A 21944-nucleotide genomic window follows, 5' to 3' on the forward strand; every position below is an offset into this window, starting at 1 on the left:
AATTGGTTTTGTCAAGTTTGGTGTATGCTTGCAGGAAATTCAGGTCATATCTCCTGATGAAACCATTTGTGGTGCTGACAAATTATACTTTACTCCCTCAGCTGGTGAATGGTACTTCACTCTCAAAAGGTATGATGCGATGGTTAGTGGAGCTTCAAGAGTATGATTTCTCATTTTTAATTGAAGATACTTGCAAGGCAACTCTGGCAGATCTTCTAACATACAAAGATGGCCCGATACTGGTGAAGGAAGTGGATTCAAAGATAGAAAAAGAGGAACAGATTATCATTCCTGGAGCTCATGTTTTATTCTTTGATGGTTCGTATAAAAGGAGTATACATCAGGCCACCGGAGGATATATAATCCAGGATTCAGAAGGTGTGCTGATTCTAAAGAATGGAATACATCTGGAAGCTGAAAGTAACAATGAGGCTGAGTACACAGCATTGTTTCAAGGGTTGCAGGCTGCTTTAAAGCAGAAGATTCAAAAGCTAATCATAAAGGGAGATTCTCTATTAGTGGTAAAGCAGGTCTTGGGTAGCTGGCGAGCAAAGAATCCGAGATTAAAAGAATGTCTGGCTAATGTTAGAAGGCTGCTACATCAATTTATAGTATGGAGTATTCAACATGTGCGGCGGGAGGAAAATCATATGGCACATGAGTTGGCTCAGGAGGCAATTAATCAGGATCCAGTAATTGCAAAAATCGAAGAGCCATTATACAGAGGGAGAGAATACCTATCCAGGGTGGTGGATTATTTACTTTCAGGTCGCTTGCTTGAGGAGCTCAAAAAAGGCCAAAAGTATCATTTCATCAGAAAAAGTAAGCATTATGTCATGATTGGGGATGAATTATATATGCAGGGAGCTGATCAGGTATTGAGGAGAATTCCCTGGAGAGAAGAGATTTATTATATTCTATCTTCAAATCATGAAGGAGCATGTGGGGGTCATTATGCATTTAAGATCACCTTGCAGAAGATATTACTGGAGGGTTATGTATGGCCTTCCATCCAGAAGGATATTCAACACTGGTGCAGGTCTTGCCATGAGTGCCAGAGAATGGGGAAGAGGATCTTAAAAATGGAGCCGAGAAATATCATGCTGGTATATGACATTTTTGAAAGATGGGGAGTAGATGCAGTTGGACCATTTCCCAGGACAGCCAGAGGAAAGTGTTATGTGCTTACTGCGGTGGATTACCTATCAAAATGGGCAGAAGTGAAGGCAGTAAAGAGAGTGGATAGTAAAGAGGTGGCTGATTTTGTGTATGAACATATATGCTGCAGGTTTGGAATTCCTCTGGAGATACTATCAGATAATGGACCTGAATTTAGAGGAGAGGTAGTTGACCATTTATGCAGAAGATTGAGTATCAACCACAAATACTCCACTCCTTATCACCCTCAATGCAATGGCTTGAATGAAAGGTTCAATGGTGAATTTAAGCTGATGATAACCAAAATGACAGAAGGCCATATCAAGAATTGGGATATAGAGATGAATCGTGTATTATGGGCATACAGGGTTGCTGTAAAATCTGGTACACAATTCTCACCCTTTCATTTAGTTTATGGGAAAGAAGCACTCATGCCTATTGATGTGGAAATACCAGCTTTGAAGTTTTTGATTGAAGAAGGGCATGAGCCTATTAATTGTTACAGAGAAAGATTACTGGCTTTGCAAATAGTTCAGCTGGACAGAGAGCTTGCATTTGATCACTATGCAGCTATGCAATTAAAAAGACAAGAGAGAGAGAATGAGAAGGTGGAGCAGAAAGAAATTGAAGAGGGTGATCTAGTTCTCAGGTATAATAGCAAGCTGGATAGCACTTTTCATATTGCATTCCAGACAAAGTGGGAAGGTCCGTATAAAGTTGAGAGAAAATTTGATAATGGGAGTTATCAACTTGCTGATTTGGATGGAAAGAAGCATAAAAGGAGAGTGAATGGTCTACGACTGAAGAAATATTTTGCTCGATTGATGTTAGCCGTGAAAGAAGAAGATCAGGAAGCTTGTGATGCATGTCAGGAGGATGTGGAAGGTACAAAGGAAGATCTGAATATTTCATGCCTCTTTGTACAGCTGCTGGACATGAAGGTCTCAGCAGAAGTAGGGGGTTGCTAAATATGTGTGGATAAAAATAGGAGTTGAAATGTGTACATACATGTATAGGCCGTGTGTGAAGTTTTGCTTTTGAAAGCATTGTCAGGTGTACAGAGTAAATGCATTGATGTGAGCATGTACAGGCCTGTCTGGAGAGAGGTCCACTGAGGATGATATCAGCTGCTTGATGTCTTTGATTGTGTGCGCGTCCTAAAAAAGTAAGTGGGCACTCGTATGCTGCATTTGGAATGTGTATGGAGGCGTGGGCATTGAACACTGAAGTGGCCAGTGTTGCCTTTAGCATGGGCAAAATAAAAGGTAAGGGGCCAAGGTAGTATTGGACTTTTGGTGTGAAAAGGAGGATGTGGCCATCTTGTAGGCTTTAAAGGAAATTTAAAAATGATAATAACTGGCCAGCTGTAAAAGGTGAGCGTGGAGGCTAACCTGGCTGCCAGCGCACCTCGAGAAGCTTGGCGAAGCAAGGAAATCGGCCGCGTGCAGAAGAGAAAGAGGATGGGTCGCCTTGTTGCGGGGGATCTCTGGGACGCAGACAAGCAGAGGAGAGGCTCTCAAGTGCAGAAAAAGAGAGAGACCACAGGGGAGGCGGCTTTGAAGTTGGTGGCATGGCTGCTGTGCAGGTGCGAGAGCAAAGGCCGTGGTGTAGAGTAACTGGAGCGCAGCTGAGGGCGCCGTTTTGTGAGAGGGGAGAGCTGGTACTGGAGGTCGTCACGAGGCTGGAGGTGGCAGTCGTGTAGAGGCGGGAGAGGTTCTCCAGCAGAGCAGGGAAATGGGGTGCCACTGATGAAGAGCAGGTGGGCGTAGCATGCAAGCACACGCAGAGGTTGTCGGGCTCCTCGTGTGAAGAGAAGATGCAGAGAAGGCTGGCGCGTTGGTGGCTCGCAAGTAACTGGAGAGGAGGGAGACGTGACAAGAAGGTTGGAGCCAACCGTGAGAGAGTCGCCTTGGGTTGTGACAGCCACAAGAAGCGCAGCTGTAGCTAGACATACTGAAAGGTTGCCTTGAAGTGGGTGGCCGAGCTGGAAGGCGCAAGGAGTAGAGAAGGTAGCTGCTGGAAAACAGTGTGTGGGGGAACAACTGGAAGGAGCCATCTCTATTGGCAAAGACAAAGGGTGACTCTGCAACAGGAAGGGGGGGTCGTCTGCAGTAGAGTGTGCTGCCGGCTGGAGGAAGGAGAGAGCATCGTCTGAGCATCGTCTGAGCATCGTCTGTACAAGGGAGCCTGAAGGCTGCAAGCAGTGGCTAGGGGAGGCGGGTCGTAAAAGAGTGTAGAGTGCATGTGTGGACTGTGAAGGCTGAGAAGATAATAAAGCACAGGGAATATCTCAATACCACTCCACTGTCAAAGAACCATACTACTGCTGCTGCTGTCGTGGAGATAAGGAGAGGAAGACATCAAGCTGCTCTTCTTGTGTGAACATGAGGAAGGTGACAAGGAGGCTTGTTGTGTTTAGCTGAGCAGTACCGACTGAACACTCAGAGAGAGAGAGAGAGAGTGTGTGGTTTTTTTGTGGATTTCTACCCCTTCTGGAGACTCAGGCCAGAGTTGTAAATATTTTTGATTAGCTGGTGTTTGGTGAAGCCAGAGAGTTTCTTTTTTTCTCCTTTGTTCATTTGGGAACAAGATGTGAAAGCCAGATCTGAAATATAAGTTTTGTTCATGCTCTTTGGTCTGGTGTTCTGGTGTGTTTGCATGCGTGTGTGGAAGTGTGGCATGCTATAAGGGCGTAGACAGCTCTACCGCTTCCGTGCCATCAACGTGCGTTCAAGCGGTATTTAAAAATCCCCTTATCTATGAATTTTGAGCTAATAAAACTACCCCTTTTTCTTTATAAACTTACGGTTTTTTTTCCAAAGTACAATTAAAATACCCCACTTGTAATTGTATTTCTGTAAATTTACCCAATATTTTGGACTAAAAAAACCCCACCTAATGATCGCACGTGGTAGACTTACATATTTTGAGGTGCACCCCCCGAGTTTGCACTGCACATGCAATATAAGCAGGGACTTTTTGTGTTGGCACCCTTTTACACATTATGTATACATTTCAGAGTTTTAAGATCACCCGCCATATGCCACTCCACCTAATATTGTCCCATGCCTTCCACATCAAAGATTTTGCCATTTCTCTACTCTCGCTGATGATCTCGGGTATCGATGTCTTATGAAAGACCTAATGTAGAACATCAAAATCCTCTGATTCTACCTGCAATACATAAGAAACATAGGAATGCAACACCCATCAATGTTTTTTATATGTAATTCTTTTTTCACAAACATATCCGAGTCTAATTAATTTTACCTTAAAGGATTCCATCAGTGTTTTTTATATGTAATTCTTTTTTCACAAACATATTTGAGTCTAATTAATTTTACCTCAAAGGATCCCAAAGACAATATATTATTTTCAGATTGAACACTAAATCATCTAGGATCATCTTTTAGAATAGATGTATCAAGTGCCCTGTTCATTAGTGTGATGGTAACCCTTTGTAACTTTCTCTCCTTCATAATTTGACACTCATCAAGCTTTAGCACAAATTTGAGGACACCATCACATTCTTCGGGAGTAACTTCAAACAATTGAACAGCATATCATTGTAAGCCCTCCAAGTCGTAGGAAAATATTATTGTATCTATTACAGACCACATCTCCTGTTGGTGCAGCATAGGTGTCTTCAATATGAAATGGGGTTTCCAATGCTTGCAATACCTCTTCATTTACTTGTTTACGCATTTTTTTTTAACCAAAGAAGTATTTGGCAATAATGATCCTTTCATACTAGAATCCTTCATCTTTTCTTATAAAGTCTTATAAATGGTTGAGTACCCTCTGTGTGATATACCAGCCTCATCAAGTATTTCCTGGATGTCCTGTGGATTGAGTTGATTCTCTTTGAAAAAGTCTTCGATTTGCTTTTCTGAGACCTTCTTATATTTCTTCTCATTCGTCAGTGCTTCTTCATACTAGCAATCTAAAAGAAGACTTAAATGTGTGCCAGAAGGTTCTGTCGTTGATTCTTTATCAGGGCGCAATAATGATCTGATATCAGATTGAAATCCAAAAATTGATATATATGAACATATGCAATAATGATTGATGTTCATAAAATATCATAATAGAAACAATAAACGAGTTAATAGAAAGGAGCTTACTTGATTGCATGTATTCTCTTCTTGATACCACCACCTCCTTCATTTGCTTAATATCCCTTAGTTTTTTTTTGTCGTCTACGGAGACCTGATGAGGTCTGCTTATGTCTTAATTCAGACATTTGTTTTTCAAGCCTTAAAATGGCTTCATTATTGCTTAATAACTTCTGCACACATTGCTCCATGGTTTTCTTCAAATGAATTTTCTCCTTCTCAAACAAATCTCTTTCTAATTTAAGAACATTGCTTGTTGCTTCTAAATGATGTGTATATCCTAAGAGCCCATTATAGCCATCTCCAACAAAGTTAAGCAGAGATGTCATATTCCTAAATGGGGGTGTGGATTTTGTAAAAGGGTCTTTTGGATATAACCTCCCATCAATCCATAAATCTATGTTTTTCTTCCCTTACATCCTCAACATTTCTTTAGAAGCAGTACACAAAGTATCAGGTTTATTTCTTTTATTTAGAGGTTCATATTCACGTTCAAGCTTGATGTGTAAGTTGTAGATGTCTCTTTTCTCTATATTCGTCCTTGCTCTTGATCCCTCTGCCATCCTCTTGATCCTCTCTATGTTCCTCCTTGCTCTTGATCAGTAGCAAAATCTGAATTGAAAGAGAAAGGTGCCAAAATAGTAAAAAGAAGTACAGAATCGAACTAATTTGCGAGAAAAAGCTTGATTTTGAAGGTACCAATACCTGTAAACTTTGATATGTAAAACCTTCAAAATTTGAGGTGAAGTTTCTTGCAGGGAGGGAATTCGAACTATTTTTGAACGATCATTGGTTCAAATTTCAAGAAATATTTTATTTCGGCTTGTATGTAGAGATTTTGAGATATAAGCCATTAAACTTGGAGAATTGACCAATTCATTGTTCACGTAGTATATATAGTACATGAACGGATTAAAGACTTCGAGAACTAGCAATATTCTATCATTTTTATGTATATTTAAGAATAGAATATATCTTTTATATCTCAAGAAAATGCCAAAATCAATTTCACCTTATTTTTTAGGCTTTTTGGATTATCTCTCTCTAAGCTTAGTTGTTGGCACTTCTTAGAGGGCCCAAAGTTGAGTCCAAGCATATGAAGAGCTTAGTGTGAATAGACACCCTTGATAAAATATTAGGGTACAAGGGCCAATACATATGAAGAGTTTAGTGTGAATACACACCCCTGATAAAATATTAGGGTAGAGGGGCTAAACACCCTTGATGACTTTAGTGTGAATAGGTACATATGAATGAGTTGACACACTTGAAAATAATTATGGTAGAGGGGCTAGTAGAACGGACATGCTCAATTATTATACGATGTTGTTGTATATACTGGTCCTTGCATATCGATCACACACACATCAAATTTTTTCTCTCAACCATGTCTTAGAACCAAACACCCTCAATTTCTTTTGCACGGGCTCCAATATTTGAAACACCACACTCCAAAAGTAGAACAAAATTGTTATGATGTAGCAACACAACAAGATTGGTCTAAAATCCGTCATACTAGTGGCTCTCTACTGGAATAATAATATTCACTCTTCCACGTAACATTATCAGTCGCTATCCGTGCTATTTTTGTGCCATGTCTTAGAAATGATCGCCCTTAATCGTCTTCTTTCCTTTATTGAGAGGCCTCTACAACAAGACTTTGAGTGATAATGTCTTCGTGCACGATGACAGCACGGGTGACGACCCCGACGAGGACCCCGCCGGATACTGATAGTTTGCTGCTCGTCAACTTCCACTGTATAAGACGAGCACGCGCGCATACACACACGAAAACACAGCTCGAGTCATCCTAACAGAACCTGATCGCCTAGGCCAAGGAAATATTGTCCAACAAGCTCGAGTGGAGAAAGAAGAGGAGATTAATGTTCATGCAGACTTTAGAGCTTTGACAGCTGATATTACTGCTCATACTGCATTTGTTGGGAGCAGCTTCACAGAAGGCAAGCAAGTGTTTGAAATGCAGCATGAGCAGCAGATCCTCTTAGACGAGGTCAATCGCACTGTATATATCCCTGGATCAAGGTGAGAAGCTGAGTGCAGAATTACTGGCTTTCCACTTCTCAATGTCCAGAATGTTCTTAACATATGCTCTGAAGCTTTCTTTGAGGTAGCTTTCTTTGACATGTATGGCAACGATTTGCTCGGCCTGATGATGGCTGCTAACAAGGGAGAGCTCCAGGGAAACCAGAAGAACCTGAGTATGGGGATTGGTGAAATCATTGATGAGTGCAAGACCTTCTTCATTGCAGGGCATGAGACGACATCAACGCTGTTGACTTGGAAATTTCTACTGCTTGCAGCAGGCAGTCCAAAATGGCAAGAGCGTGTTAAGGAGGAGGTGCACTACACATTTAGGGGGTCTCTTACAAAACTCTCATAGTCGGACAAGCCACACATTCGTCCTCAAGTGGAGTAGGGCTTTGCGTCCCTATGCAGATTGAGAAGAGCCAGACTAGAATCATCCAAGTGCCGTATGACCCAATCAAATGGCCCAAGTCTTACACAACTTGTGCATTTAAGTGGAGATTGAGAAGAGCAAGACTAGAATCATCCAAGTGTCGTATGACCCAAGCAAAAGGCCCAAAGTCTTACACAACTGGATGTATTACACTTTGGTTGCTTTTACTTTTGGAATTTTACTTCAAGGTGAAGGATCGCAACATGCAAGATAGACTCAATTATGTTATATTACTATGCTAGTGATTATTTCACTAAATGGGCAAAGGCTAGAGCCTCTAAGAAAGTCAAACCTCCTAAATTCATGTATGAGCAAGTCATATTGTTATGTAGCTCGTAGCAACTAACCGGGAGCTCGATCGGCCTCTCAGACCATCCATCATAGGGTGGGTGGTGAGCGAGTCGGCGTTTAGGGAAGAGGGCACTTGGGTGCAGTCCCCGGCGGCGGTGGCGGGTGATCGTACATGTGTGGACACGTGGCCACTATATATGTCCGGCATGTCCAAATCTGGGAGGTAGAGGTAGTTCTAGAGTGACGTGAAGAAGAATGGTAAATCCTCTCGGTAGTTGCATACTATGCATTGGTAACCTCTTAGTTCCACAGAGTTCAAAGAGGTAATTGCTGTGTCGGACATATAGATAGTACCACACTTGCTGTGTTACCAAGGCAATGTGGTAGCCATTAGTGGGACCACATGATTTGGTCCCCTTGTATGGCAGGCTAGGTGGTCTCAGAGTCATTGTCATGATTGATCTCACTGAGCCACTCACAACTTTCTTAACTACGCTGTCGTGACGTGGACGGTGTCGCTGGGAAAGTGCAAGACTTCCAGCTGTGAGAGTAGGTTCCAAATTTAACAAGGAAACTCACACACAAAATTTTCCCCAAGGAGCATAGGACATATCCATTTCTAATGACATATACATGTGTCAATTCACTTCAATACATCCTTGAATTCATCCTGATGATTGCACAAAATTGTGTACCAAGTGCTTGTCCCTTTCCAAGCATAGATTCACTGGCTCCTTTTTCCAAATCCTTCAAGCCAATCACATGTAGGCATAGCATAACCTTACAAATAATTCCAACATACATGTAACCATTTTCATTCCATACATCCAGTATCTCTAATCCCATCATCTCATGATGTTCTTTATCACCTGAAAACCTACCTATAAATTCCAACAACTCACAAGTACAAGACGATATATGGCATAACTATAACATGCTCACATGATTTTTTAAGAAATTCCATAGCTTGCTTTTCAGATCCACTAGGGTAGAAACAATTCAAATTTACCAAAAGCCTTGCTGCATTTTTTGATATTTTGATCCCATGAATTTTGATGCATTAGTACCACAACTCCTCACACCAAATCATTCTTGATTTAAAAAAAAAAACCTTTATGGTTTATGGACCTAACGATTTTTCAAATCGTGGGTATGTAGAGTGGAGAAATTAAATAAGTAAATCAACACTTATCTGAAGCGAAGGCGGATTCCACATGTTTTTTTTTTTGTAAAATTCCAAACGGCACTTCGCCTGCAGGCCATGAGAAGCAGAAAATATATATTTATTAAAAACCCTATCACCAGATAGCACACGATTTACTCATCATTTCTAACTCCTACAAGCGCTGAACAGTAGCCGCCACTTAAGATTTTTAGCCTCTGGTCAAACACGAACTGGTTCTCTCCATTTCTCTGCAGATTTTCTTCTGATCCTCTCTCCACACTCTGGTTTTTTCTCCTTTTTCTCGCAAGGGAATTGGCGCCCCCACACCTTTTGCAGCTATCTTCATGCATTTTCCTTCTTCCAAAATACTCATGCGCCACCTTTCCATTTCTAATACTTTCGATTATTTATCCTTTTAATGCCACGCAAGCTGCCCCCTTAATATCCCTTATTATAGTCTTCATTCAATAAGGTGTGTGATGCTCCTAACCTTGGCATTAAGGCAAGCTTCCCAATACAAAGTAGATCATCCAATTGTATCTCCCGCATTCGATAAAGACTTCGGCACTCTAATGCCCCATTGAATCTCCATTGCTCTTGATGCCTCCATGGTTTATAATGTCATCATATCGACCATGTGATTTATAGAATTCCCCAATTGTTCACTCAAATATATCTCCATGTGTTCATAAATGCATTCCCTTGTGCATTGGCATGCCCTCATGTTTGCATTCTCATAAGAGGTATTCACTAATTTGACCCATCGCGATACCATAAAGAAGCTGCTACACATTATGCACATGGGAAGCATTAACATCATTAACTTATCCCTTTGGCGAGCCACTCATACCATCATATATAACTGGATGTTTCTAACTTACCCATGAGCTCTGAGTAATAGCAGAACCATCGCCCACCACACTCATATACAAAAACTCCTAGATCTGGCTCAGCCTCAGCTCGTCTTATTGAACCTCATTTACAATATGAACATATGTACATGGCATCATATAATGACTCGTCATGGCACTTAACCCATGCATTTGGATTTGCATTTGATGGCCTCACATGCATGGTTTCACACCATAGACGTGCCATGGCACGACATCCACCCCCTCTAAACCTGCACATCCTCTGGTATGTGCCAAATCATTATCAAGATCCACATATAACTGGATGTCGTCTTCATCTTCTACATTACCAAGAAGATCATCCTCTTCCTCTTCAACCATATCCATACTACCACTGTCAAGCCTCTCATCCTGAATCTCCTGTGAATCAAAAGGATCACTATCATGCCTTCTTTTAAACATCTTGATTCTTTTGCCTGCCACAAGATTCTTTATCTCTGTTCCATCAAGCTCACACAGAGTATACGTGGCATTTCCATGCACATGCTTGACAATGTAAGGGCCAAACCATCTTTTTGCAAATTTTCTTTGAACAGTGAATTGGTTGTCAAGGCTACTATCATACATTAGAACCCAATCACCTTCTTCAATAGGTTTTGGCCGGAGTCTGTGTCTTCTATCAAAAATTTCTTTATTTTTCAACCTTGCATCTTTCAAGCGAGCTTTAGCAAGCTCTACATCTTCTGGCCTTCTCTCCAGTTGCCTTATTCGCAATGCAAGGAGGTCTTCGCATTACTGGCTTCTGACCATACATTAATTCTGTAGGCATGTATTTTGTCACTGAGCTATGAGTTGTACGGTCAGCCCACAAGGCATATGGTAGCAGCCTTGGCCACTCTCGCATTCTTTCTCTGCATGCCTTAGCCAAAGCTTTAATGATTGGAGGATGCCCTCGCTCACTTTTACCATTGCCCTCAGGATTGTAAGCACATGTTAGGGACAGTCTGATGCCAATTCTAGAGAAGAATTCCCTTGCTTCTTCAACATCTAGCTCACCCCTATCAGCTGTTATTTTCCCAACACAACCATACCGACAAATCACATCTTCCAAGAGAAATTTGCATACTGTTTCCGTACTCTTTGTTCTAAGAGCACGCCCTTCTACGTGATTTGTCAAATCTTCTCTTGCAAGTGCTATGTACCGCAGCTGCCAAATTCCAAAAGGCATTGTAACTAGATCCACTACCCATTTGTAGTGCATGGCAGGTGGGTAGGTTGGTTGCAAGCCATCACGATGCCGCACATTTGAGTACATTTGGCATACCATGCATGTTTCCACATATCAGGAAATATCCTTGTACATTCCTTTCCACCAATATTTTTCCTTTATTTTGGTAAAGGTGGCCCACACACTTCGATGTCCAGCCCAGAGACTCTCATGGAATTCTTTCACAAGCTTCCCTTGAGTCTCTTTATCACATATGACTCTCTGTGGCATAGCATTCCTCTGCTTAGGATGCTTCCAGAGGTACCCATCCTTTAAGAAATAACCATATGCTTTTCTGTGGATCCTCTTAAATTCTGAGTCAGACCAATTTTCCTGCCTTGTCAGAGTACTCAAATATTGACCAATAAGCAACCAATCTCCTTCATATATTTCCTCAATAAAAGACTCAAGTGCATTTGATAGGCAAATATGGTCCCCTTTTGCATATGCTGTAGTATAGAACTTTGTACCCACATCATCAATGTCACTAATCATCTCTTTTTCATCTTCATACCTGGCTCTTGATAGCATATCTACAACTGGATTATCTTTTCCTACAATATGCTCAAACTCAGGATTTAGTGACTTGATATAGGCAATCCACCTAAGCATAGCAATATCTGGAGTGGTACAGCTTGCTATCATCCCAAGAAGTGGCAAGCAATCTGTTTCCACAAGTACAGATGCCCCAATAAGATATTCTTTTTCACATTTTAGAGCAGTGACTATTCCCCATAACTCTCTCTTGATCTGTGGATACTTTCGTTGTTGAAAGCTTAATACCTTTGCTCCAAATCTGATTACATACCTGTGATCATCCTCATCATCTTGCCCTACTGCCCATCCTATCCCAGTAGGACTAGTATCAACTGTAACAATCATAGGCCTGCCACACTCATAATCTGCCTTTCTCAGAGTAGGTGATGATTGGAGCAAACATTTCAGCTTCCGCATAGCTTTAATATGTACTGCACTCCACAGAAATTTTTGATTTTTCCTCAAAAGTTGATAAAGAGGATCTGCTACATGTGCATAATGTGGGATCCAAATAACATAAAAGACACATGCTCCAAGAAATCTCCTCAGCTCTGTAACATTAATGCATGTCTCTTTCATTCTTTGTATTGTATCTATCTTGGCTGGACAAGATCGGCGTCCACTAGTACTACAAAGATGTCCCACTATTAGCACTTCACCAACTCCAAACACTGATTTCAGCCCAGATAAAGTAAGATTCACTTCTTCAAGCCTGGATAGAATCATATCACAATCCTTTATATGATTTGCCACAAACTTGCGGCACCCCTTTGAATCCAAATTCCCATCTTTGTCTTTCTCATCACAGCCCTTTATTGGCACATCATCCAAAAATGGCATAGTTTTTTGTGGTATGAAGTCTCGTAAAACTTTATTCATTCCATTCATCATATGTGCCACTGAGTTGGTGGCTCCCTGTGGTAAGGTACACATCCTTACTAATCCCAAAGGAGTTCTCATTGTGGTCAAGTCCCTGCTTTGTATATCCAGCTGGAACTAATCATATCCCGAATACAGATCACCCATAGAGTATATAGCTTTCCCTGCAAATGCTTCTGCAAACTCATCCACAATCGGACCTGCCCCCACATTCCTGATTGTGACTTTGTTTACAGGTTGCATGTCTTGAATAAAGCGCAATGTCCCATTTTTCTTTGGCACAGTAAACCATCTGTTGGAATATGGGGCACATGATGGCTCCAAGATTCCCATCCTGATCTTTTCTTTTAGTAATTCCATCAGCTTTGGCAAGAGAGCCTTTGGTACTGGAATTGGCCACAGGTTCCAGGGCACATGTGGAACAGTAAAGATCACCATTGGTGCTGTTACACTTGGATCAACATAGCCTATCTCATGCGGCTGAAAAGCAAAGGCTTTCCCATGTTTTACAAGCATCTCCTCAAAGCATTCCCTTTCAACTGGCAACACAGAAAACCCTTCTCACCAATCTTCAGCTCTTTTAGAGTTTCTTGAGTAAACTTATGCCCAATTTTCTTCGGGTCTCTAAGATTTGGTTGCATAGAAGCTTCATCTATCTTCTCCTTGCTTCCTGGTGGCAAAGGCAAGGCAACTGGTTTCACCTTCTTTGCAACTGTTTTGTACTTTGTATCAACATGAGCATCCATCTCGCAATTCATGTTTTTACACTCCACCCCCTCAAATTCCTGGATTATATCATACATCTCCACAGATGACACCTCTATTATCTCATTTCCACCCTGTAAGCATGCTCTTCCCATATCAAAAAGCACATCCATAGTATCTACAAATGACACCTCATCAAGCACCCCTGAAATAAACTCATTCTTCTCCAAAAGACCACACTGCTCAAAACTTTTTTGTTCATTTTGTACATGTCTTCGCATGCCACGCTTCAAATCCTTGCTTTTTACAAAAACCAGTGACTCAGCTGGAGAATACCTGAAAATTTGCTGAAAAGTTATTTACATTGATTGAGTCCTGCGAGAACTCATTTCCCCTTGTACCATTGGAATCCCGCTTTACAATGGCACCTGGCCAAAATCCCTCATCTCCCTGTAATTCATGAATTCTCTATTTATCTTTGGGAGTGACTGTGCTCGAAGAGACTCACGATTCCTTTCATGGTTAATGCAAACTGTCAAGAACTGAACAGCTTTCTTGCCATCTTTACTCCTTATTCTTGCATATGCCGAGCCATCGTCCAAAACCTTTGTTTCCATCCTCACAGCTGTAATGTAGGGTTGCCCAAGGATGAGGGGATACGATGACATCTCCTGAACAAAGAAGTTCTGATCATCTTTCACATCCCCTATAGTTACTCTTACATTTGGACATGCTGCATAAAGCTCTCCAGATGAGTTATTAGCTGCTTTAATCATCCACCCATGATCTACATCCATTGGCCACTTACATTTGTTGTAGAGATTTTTAGCCATAAGATTTATTTCAGACCCATGATCAATTAGAGCGACATATGGCTCTTCCAAATCACCTATCTTGACAAGGGTTTCAGTAGTTGCTCTTGCCCAATGGCTCCTGGAGTAATGACTCTTTGTAAGAACTTCTTTTTCATCATCCTCTTCCACAAAGCGCACTTGTCGTGCCCCATCAGCAGAGTGATTACATTCCACCACATTTTCTCTCTCTTCCTTTTTCTTTACCTGTACTCCATGAGTCTTGGAAGTGCTTGCCTCTCCTTGTGATGGAATAGATTCAATTATGGACTGCCTTTTCCTTCGTATAATATCAATTATCTCATCATGAAATTCTTTCTTTGCAATCCCCAAGACTTGACTTCCCCTAGTGTAAATTCCACCCTGCTATTTAGAATCCTCTCTTCAAGCACCTTTTTGAGATCTGTGTTGCAGCTTCAATATCAGATTGAAGCTTGTAGAGTGGACTTTTCCCTTTACCCTTCTCCTTCTCATGCTTCATTTTTGCTGGCACTTCTTCCATTGATACTTCCTGTGGAGGTCTGCTATGTGGTGGAGGCATATGTGGCGGCCCAGGATCCTTCTTTTCACTTCCACGTGTGACTCTTTTTGATATCCCTCCTTCCTCATTTTCCCTTTTACGCTTCTCCTCTACCTGTGCCTCATTATTTTGGCATTTAGCAATGTAGGCATGAACAGATAAAGAATCCACAGGCTCCTCCCAGCCAGTCTCAAGACGTATACAATCACCTGCCTCATGCAAAGCTTGCTTAGACACCTTCTTTGACGCAATTAATTCCATTGTTGATGGCCAAAAATCCTCATTCTCATAATCTTCATCATTCTCAAATCCCTGCTTTGATTGACCAACCTTTAATCCATAGGTTGCTGCCTCAACCATAGAAATGGCATGACTAGCAGCCATATCCTCAACCAGCTTTTTCATCCCTCCTTTCCCAAAGTTTGTACTCAATGGAAGACCAGTCTCTGTAAGATGGATTTTCCCATCTTTGAAAAACACAAGTTGATTTTTAAGAGCTTCTTTATAGCTAGCACAATCTTTCTTTGCATGTTCTGGGTCATCACACCATATGCATCTGTATGTAAACCCTTCTTTGCTTTGAGGCCTTTGCATAGAAGCCTGCCCTAACGGTAGACCCTTTTCTTCAATCCTGGACATCTTCAATTTTAGGTCACGCATACCCTTAATAAGCTCATCCATCGGCCCTTCTACCTTTGGGATTGTAGCAGCTGGTTTTGGTAGATTCTCAGGGGTAACAGCAGTTATGGGGGTTGCAGAGCTCATCACCATTTTATCCCTCCTTCGCTGCCGCTTTGTTAACATGGTGACCGCATCCTCAACATCATTCCAATCACTCTTTAATCCCTGCTCTGTATCCTTATCCTCAAGGAGGATTTCCAATTTCTCTTGGAGATCTTTCCCAGCTGCTTGTAAGAAGAGCTCTGTTTTTTCTCTGTCCAAATTTGTGCGCTCTATCCTTGACAGCAGCTGGGCATAGCGCTTCTCAAACTCTCTTAGCAATTCTGTGTGGCAGAAATTCCCATTTTAGGTTTTGTGACCCATTCCAAGAAAGTTCGTTTAGTCACTCGCTCAGAATCCTCCATGAAATATTCGTCCTTTAAAGCAAGCTTGAACTCCTCCCAATTTCTGCCACCATGTGCTGTCTGCAATCCTCTTATGCGCTCTCTTATTTTAGGAACACATACCAGCTCAAAACTTCGAACCATATCCTCCTCAGTCACCCTGTTTAGCTCCATTTCCTTTATGTAATTGCGCAGGTACTTTGTGATATCCTTCCCATCAAATTGATCCACCTTTTTCACAATTGATTGTAATGCTTTGGTTGTGGAAATTTGTCCCCTCTCAGCAGTTTGCTGCTGTTGCATGTACATGGTAAACATCTGAAACATTTGCATAACTCCGGGGTCAAAATGAACCCCCTCACCCTCAGAATTCTCAGCCATAGCTTCCCTGTATATTTCACCACACTCTCACCCCAACAGTTTCACGTCGGGTTCACCAAAGAGCTTTCGTGACGTGGACGATGTCGCTGGGAAAGTGCAAGACTTCCAGCTGTGAGAGTAGGTTCCAAATTTAACAAGGAAACTCACACACAAAATTTTCCCCAAGGATCATAGGACATATCCATTTCTAATGACATATACATGTGTCAATTCACTTCAATACATCCTTGAATTCATCCTGATGATTGCACAAAATTGTGTACCAAGTGCTTGTCCCTTTCCAAGAATAGATTCACTAGCTCCTTTTTCCAAATCCTTCAAGCCAATCGCATGTAGGCATAGCATAACCTTCAAATAATTCCAACATACATGTAACCATTTTCATTCCATACATCCAGTATCTCTAATCCCATCATCTCATGATGTTCTTTATCACCTGAAAACTTGCCTATAAATTCCAACAACTCACAAGTACAAGACGATATATGGCATAACTATAACATGCTCACATGATTTTTTAAGAAATTCCATAGCTTGCTTTTCAGATCCACTAGGGTAGAAACAATTCACATTTACCAAAAGCCTTGCTGCATTTTCTGATATTTTGATCCCATGAATTTTGATGCATTAGTACCACAACTCCTCACACCAAATCGTTCTTGATTTTTAAAAAAAAACCTTTATGGTTTATGGACCTAACGATTTTTCAAATCGTGGGTATGTAGAATGGAGAAATTAAATAAGTAAATCAACACTTATCTGAAGCGAAGGCGGATTCCACATGTTTTTTTTTTTTGTAAAATTCCAAACGGCGCTTCTGCAGGCCGTGAGAAGCAGAAAATATATATTTATTAAAAACCCTATCACTAGATAGCACACGATTTACTCATCATTTCTAACTCCTACAAGCGCTGAACAGTAGCCACCACTTAAGATTTTTAGCCTCTGGTCAAACACGAACTGGTTCTCTCCATTTCTCTGCAGATTTTCTTCTGATAAGCGCCTCTCTCCACACTCTGGTTTTTTCTCCTTTTTCCCGCAAGGGAATCGGCGCCCCCACACCTTTTGCAGCTATCTTCACGCATTTTCCTTCTTCCAAAATACTCATGCGCCACCTTTCCATTTCTAATACTTTCGATTATTTATCCTTTTAATGCCACGCAAGCTGTCCCCTTAATATCCCTTATTATAGTCTTCATTCAATAAGGTGTGTGATGCTCCTAACCTTGGCATTAAGGCAAGCTTCCCAATACAAAGTAGATCATCCAATTGTATCTCCCGCATTCGATAAAGACTTCGGCACTCTAATGCCCCATTGAATCTCCATTGCTCTTGATGCCTCCATGGTTTATAATGTCATCATATCGACCATGTGATTTATAGAATTCCCCAATTGTTCACTCAAATATATCTCCATGTCTTCATAAATGCATTCCCTTGTGCATTGGCATGCCCTCATGTTTGCATTCTCATAAGAGGTATTCACTAATTTGACCCATCGATACCATAAAGAAGCTGCTACACATTATGCACATGGGAAGCATTAACATCATTAACGTATCCCTTTGGCGAGCCACTCATACCATCATATATAACTGGATGTTTCTAACTTACCCATGAGCTCTGAGTAACAGCAGAACCATCGCCCACCACAATCATATACAAAAACTCCTAGATCTGGCTCAGCCTCAGCTCGTCTTATTGAACCTCATTTACAATATGAACATATGTACATTGCATCATATAATGACTCGTCATGGCACTTAACCCATGCATCTGGATTTGCATTTGATGGCCTCACATGCATGGTTTCACACCATAGATGTGCCATGGCACGACAATGCATTAGTTAAGAAGTTGTGATTGCCAGAGACTAAGAGAGCAATTATAAACTTGTACGTTGTATCATTGGTGCTAATGGTCATGATAAAATGTTTGGGACACAGTGGTCTTGGGGGTACCTTTAGCTATGCAGGGCTATAAAGCCAGTTTGGATTTTCAGGTCATGCACTTGGCCTGAGCCGATATTTATCTAGGCAGGGAGTGGTTGTATAACCTTGGTCCTACCTTGAGTTGTAGCTACCAGGATAATAGCCTAGAGTTTGTCCAGGATGGAAAATTAGTGAGGCTACATGGTGAGCAGGACATTTGTGCTGCATCCATGATTTTTTCCCTAGAGTTATGCCATGCCATCAACGTCGATGACATATAGAAGGTATATATTTATACTCTCTTGCATCAATTTATTTCTATAGGTGAAATAAATGTGATTGATAAAGGTTCCGTAGTTGAAACTAATTTAAGTTGTGATAACTCAAATGGCCTTGGTTGAGACCACTATTTTCCAAAACCTGTTTTGTCTTCTTGTGAATCAAACGTAAATACCTAGGCTAAAACTAAGAAAATAAAACAAAAGTACGCAATTGATTTGAGTGATTTATTGAGAGAGTTTAGGGATGTGTTTTCGAATGATCTCCCAGATGGGGTTCTACTGCCCAGGGAGCTTGACCATGGCATTGATGTGCTACTAGGGTCAAAACCTATAAGGAAACCTAGTTACAGGGCAAGCCAATCAGAGGTAATAAATAGAAATTATGTGTACTATTTACAAATATATAACTTGTGAGCGCATGAGAATTCCAAATAAGCAATATAACTTAGTGAATTGAAGAGAAGATTCATACCTCACCAAGCTTTCCATTTTGTAAATAGCCTCTCTCACCTTCTTGTTTCCACAATCAACTATAGAAATTGGAAGAATAAACTATGCATAGAAAAAAATGGAAGTTAGTATATGAGCTTACAAATTATCTACCACCAAGAGAAAATGAAAAAGAGAATATTTATATATCTGTAATATTTTGTGCCTATCATGTGTCTTGAGGCCATATAATTGTTCCTCTCCTTTCTTTTTAGTCTTTGTGAAGGCACCCTTCAATGCATTACTCCCATTGGTGTACGAAAAAAGGCAATCACACTTTTCATCTTATTGTGCTCCATCTTGGTTAATACCCATGGTGCCTTTGGTAGGACTATGTCACCACTGTAACTTTCAATTGGCTATGCACTTTGGAGTCCAATGTTTTGTAAGTCATTCCTTGCACCCTTTTTATCTCTTTTACCAATTAAATGGTCCAAAATATTTGTTGCCACATTGTTGAAGATATGCATGGGATCTAAGAGATGATTGATCTTCATGTCACACCAATATGGAAGTCGAAAGAAGATTGAATGTCTAGACATCCCATTTGGTGGTGGGATTGGCAATGCCTCTCCATGCCTTAAACCAATCTCTACCTCTCATCACAAGTGGTAAGACATCATGTCGCACATACTTGGGATGTGAAGGAGGGAGAAATCGATGATGTTTGTCATACACCACCTTCTTAAGTGTAGAGGGTCTTTCCGAAACAAGTAATGATCAAAAAATCGGACATGCATGATGTCCAGAGGTTGCCAAACCTATTTTAATTGAGATGATTGAGATAGAGATATAAACTTAAAGTTTAAAGGCTAAACTTTTAAGTAGGTACCTGAACACTCCGAGAACCTGAGATAGTCATGCATCGTCCAAAGCAAAACTCTTTTCATGTCCACCTCACGCGCCTATTTATTGGCCTTGAAATGTAATGTACTTTGACACCTTGCCATAGTGTCTCAAGCTCCTCAAAATCAAAGGCTCGAGTTTTACACATCCATGTTTTCCACCTTATACTTGCATGGTACAAGGAGAGCAAGCATGATATGAACTTTCTTGTTTGCCACCCATGGAGGGAGGTTATAATTCACCAATACAATAGGCCAAGTAGACCATGATGTAGACTTGAAGCCAAATGGGTTAACACCATCCATGACCAAGCCAAGACGTAAGTGACCAGGCTCATCTTTAAACTATAGCCATTGATGCTCCACATGTTGCCATGTGCCAGTGAATCAGGTACGATCCTCATGATGCCATCGGTTGAGCGATGAGTAACATGCCACATCATGAGTTCTATAATCTCCTTACATTTAATGTATTGGATGCGAGGAATGATAAGGAAGTATCTCAAAACCTTTCGAGGAACTTTATCACTTTGTAAATCATCCCTAGCGGCTCTCCCCACATTGTAGACATTGTGTTGTATCTTTATTACCCCCTCTAAATAGCATGTAATCATTGGGACATGCATGTATTTTTGTGTAACCTAGCATAGAGAGCATTTTACAACACCCATCTCGTAAGTTCGGTAATAGATTTTGAGGGGGAAGAATCTTCTTTGTGATAAGCCTACAACATAGGGTAAGAAATCATATGTTAAAATATTAGCAAGGAGAGTATATAGAACATGAAATATTTTCAATGGAATGAGGCGGTCTTACCGAAGAAGACTTGTGACACTTGCATCACTCCATCCATAAGTTGTTTGCAAGTTTAATAGCTCCAAGTTTGCTCAGAGTGTGGCATACGAATATTCCTCATACAAAGGTGTGCTTACCTCTCTATGCAAGGTTTCCTCATCTTGTGAAATTGGAGCTTGCTCACTATCATCTATGACCTCCCTTCCAAAGAAGTCATTCACCATGTCGTCCATGATGAGATTCTCTTCCTCCTTATATATGGCAATGGTGGAGGCACCTCATTCATTGGTTGGGGAAGATGAGTCTCAACCATGCTTTCCATATGAAGCCTTGCCACCTTCCGCACTCTACCCAATGTCACCGAATGGTGTGCCATGTTACCTAGAACTCTCCTATGGTTCTCCTCTATGTCATCATCTGCACTTGGTCATGCCACTATCTCATGAGAAGACCATATGTTCGGACATGCTCAATTGTTATACAACGACGTTATATATACTAGCCATTGCATCGATCTCACATACATTGAATTTTTCTCTTAACCATGCCTCAGATCCAACTTTCAGCCCTTGATGATCACTATCAGACATCTTTAACCTGGTCAAAACTGATTTAGGGTTTATGCAAAACACACAACAACATCCAGTACTTCAAACAAAAATTTACCCAAGTTTTCGCTGCTAGGAAAGCAACCACGTCAGCGTATTTTTGCTGCACAGCAGCAAATATGCTGCTCACCAACGAATCTAGTAGTGAAATTTTTGCTGCACAGCAACAAATACGCTGCTCACCAATGAATCTAGTAGTGAAATTTTGTTGCTCAGTAGGCGACCTACGAAACTGTCACTCTTGTCTCTAAATCGCCGCAATGGGTGTCAATACTTGCTTACTTCCCTATTTCTCCATGCACAACTACGCCTGCAGCTCGAGTTTTCCTCCCACCTCAACTCATCCCTCAAGGGTGTTGAATCAATCAAGTATCCCGCTCCAAGGTAGACATTTCTTGCTTTCTTTCCTCTTTCATGGTTTCATGTCTTCTTCTAGGCTTTCATGGAAAGCTTGGAAATAGTTATATTTGAGCTTCTCTCCCTTCCCCTCTCTCCTTTTCTCCCTTCCCCTCTCTTTCCTCTCCCTTTCCCTAACCTTAGCGTAATTCATAAAGCCCTAATAGAGAGCTTTGATGGAGAGCTCTCCATCAAAGCTTTCTATTTAAAGCATTCGATGCATCATGTCAGGGTTTAGGCTTAACATAAACTAGTTTTTCCATTCACTTATGCATTAAGAGTAGGTTTTAGGACACTCACATCTTTTTTCTCTTGTTATTCTTGTTTACTAGTATA

The sequence above is a fragment of the Cibotium barometz genome, chromosome 50 (genome assembly GCF_041138505.1).
Source record: "Cibotium barometz isolate CiBa-2024 chromosome 50, ASM4113850v1, whole genome shotgun sequence".
Taxonomy (NCBI): Eukaryota; Viridiplantae; Streptophyta; class Polypodiopsida; order Cyatheales; family Cibotiaceae; genus Cibotium; species Cibotium barometz.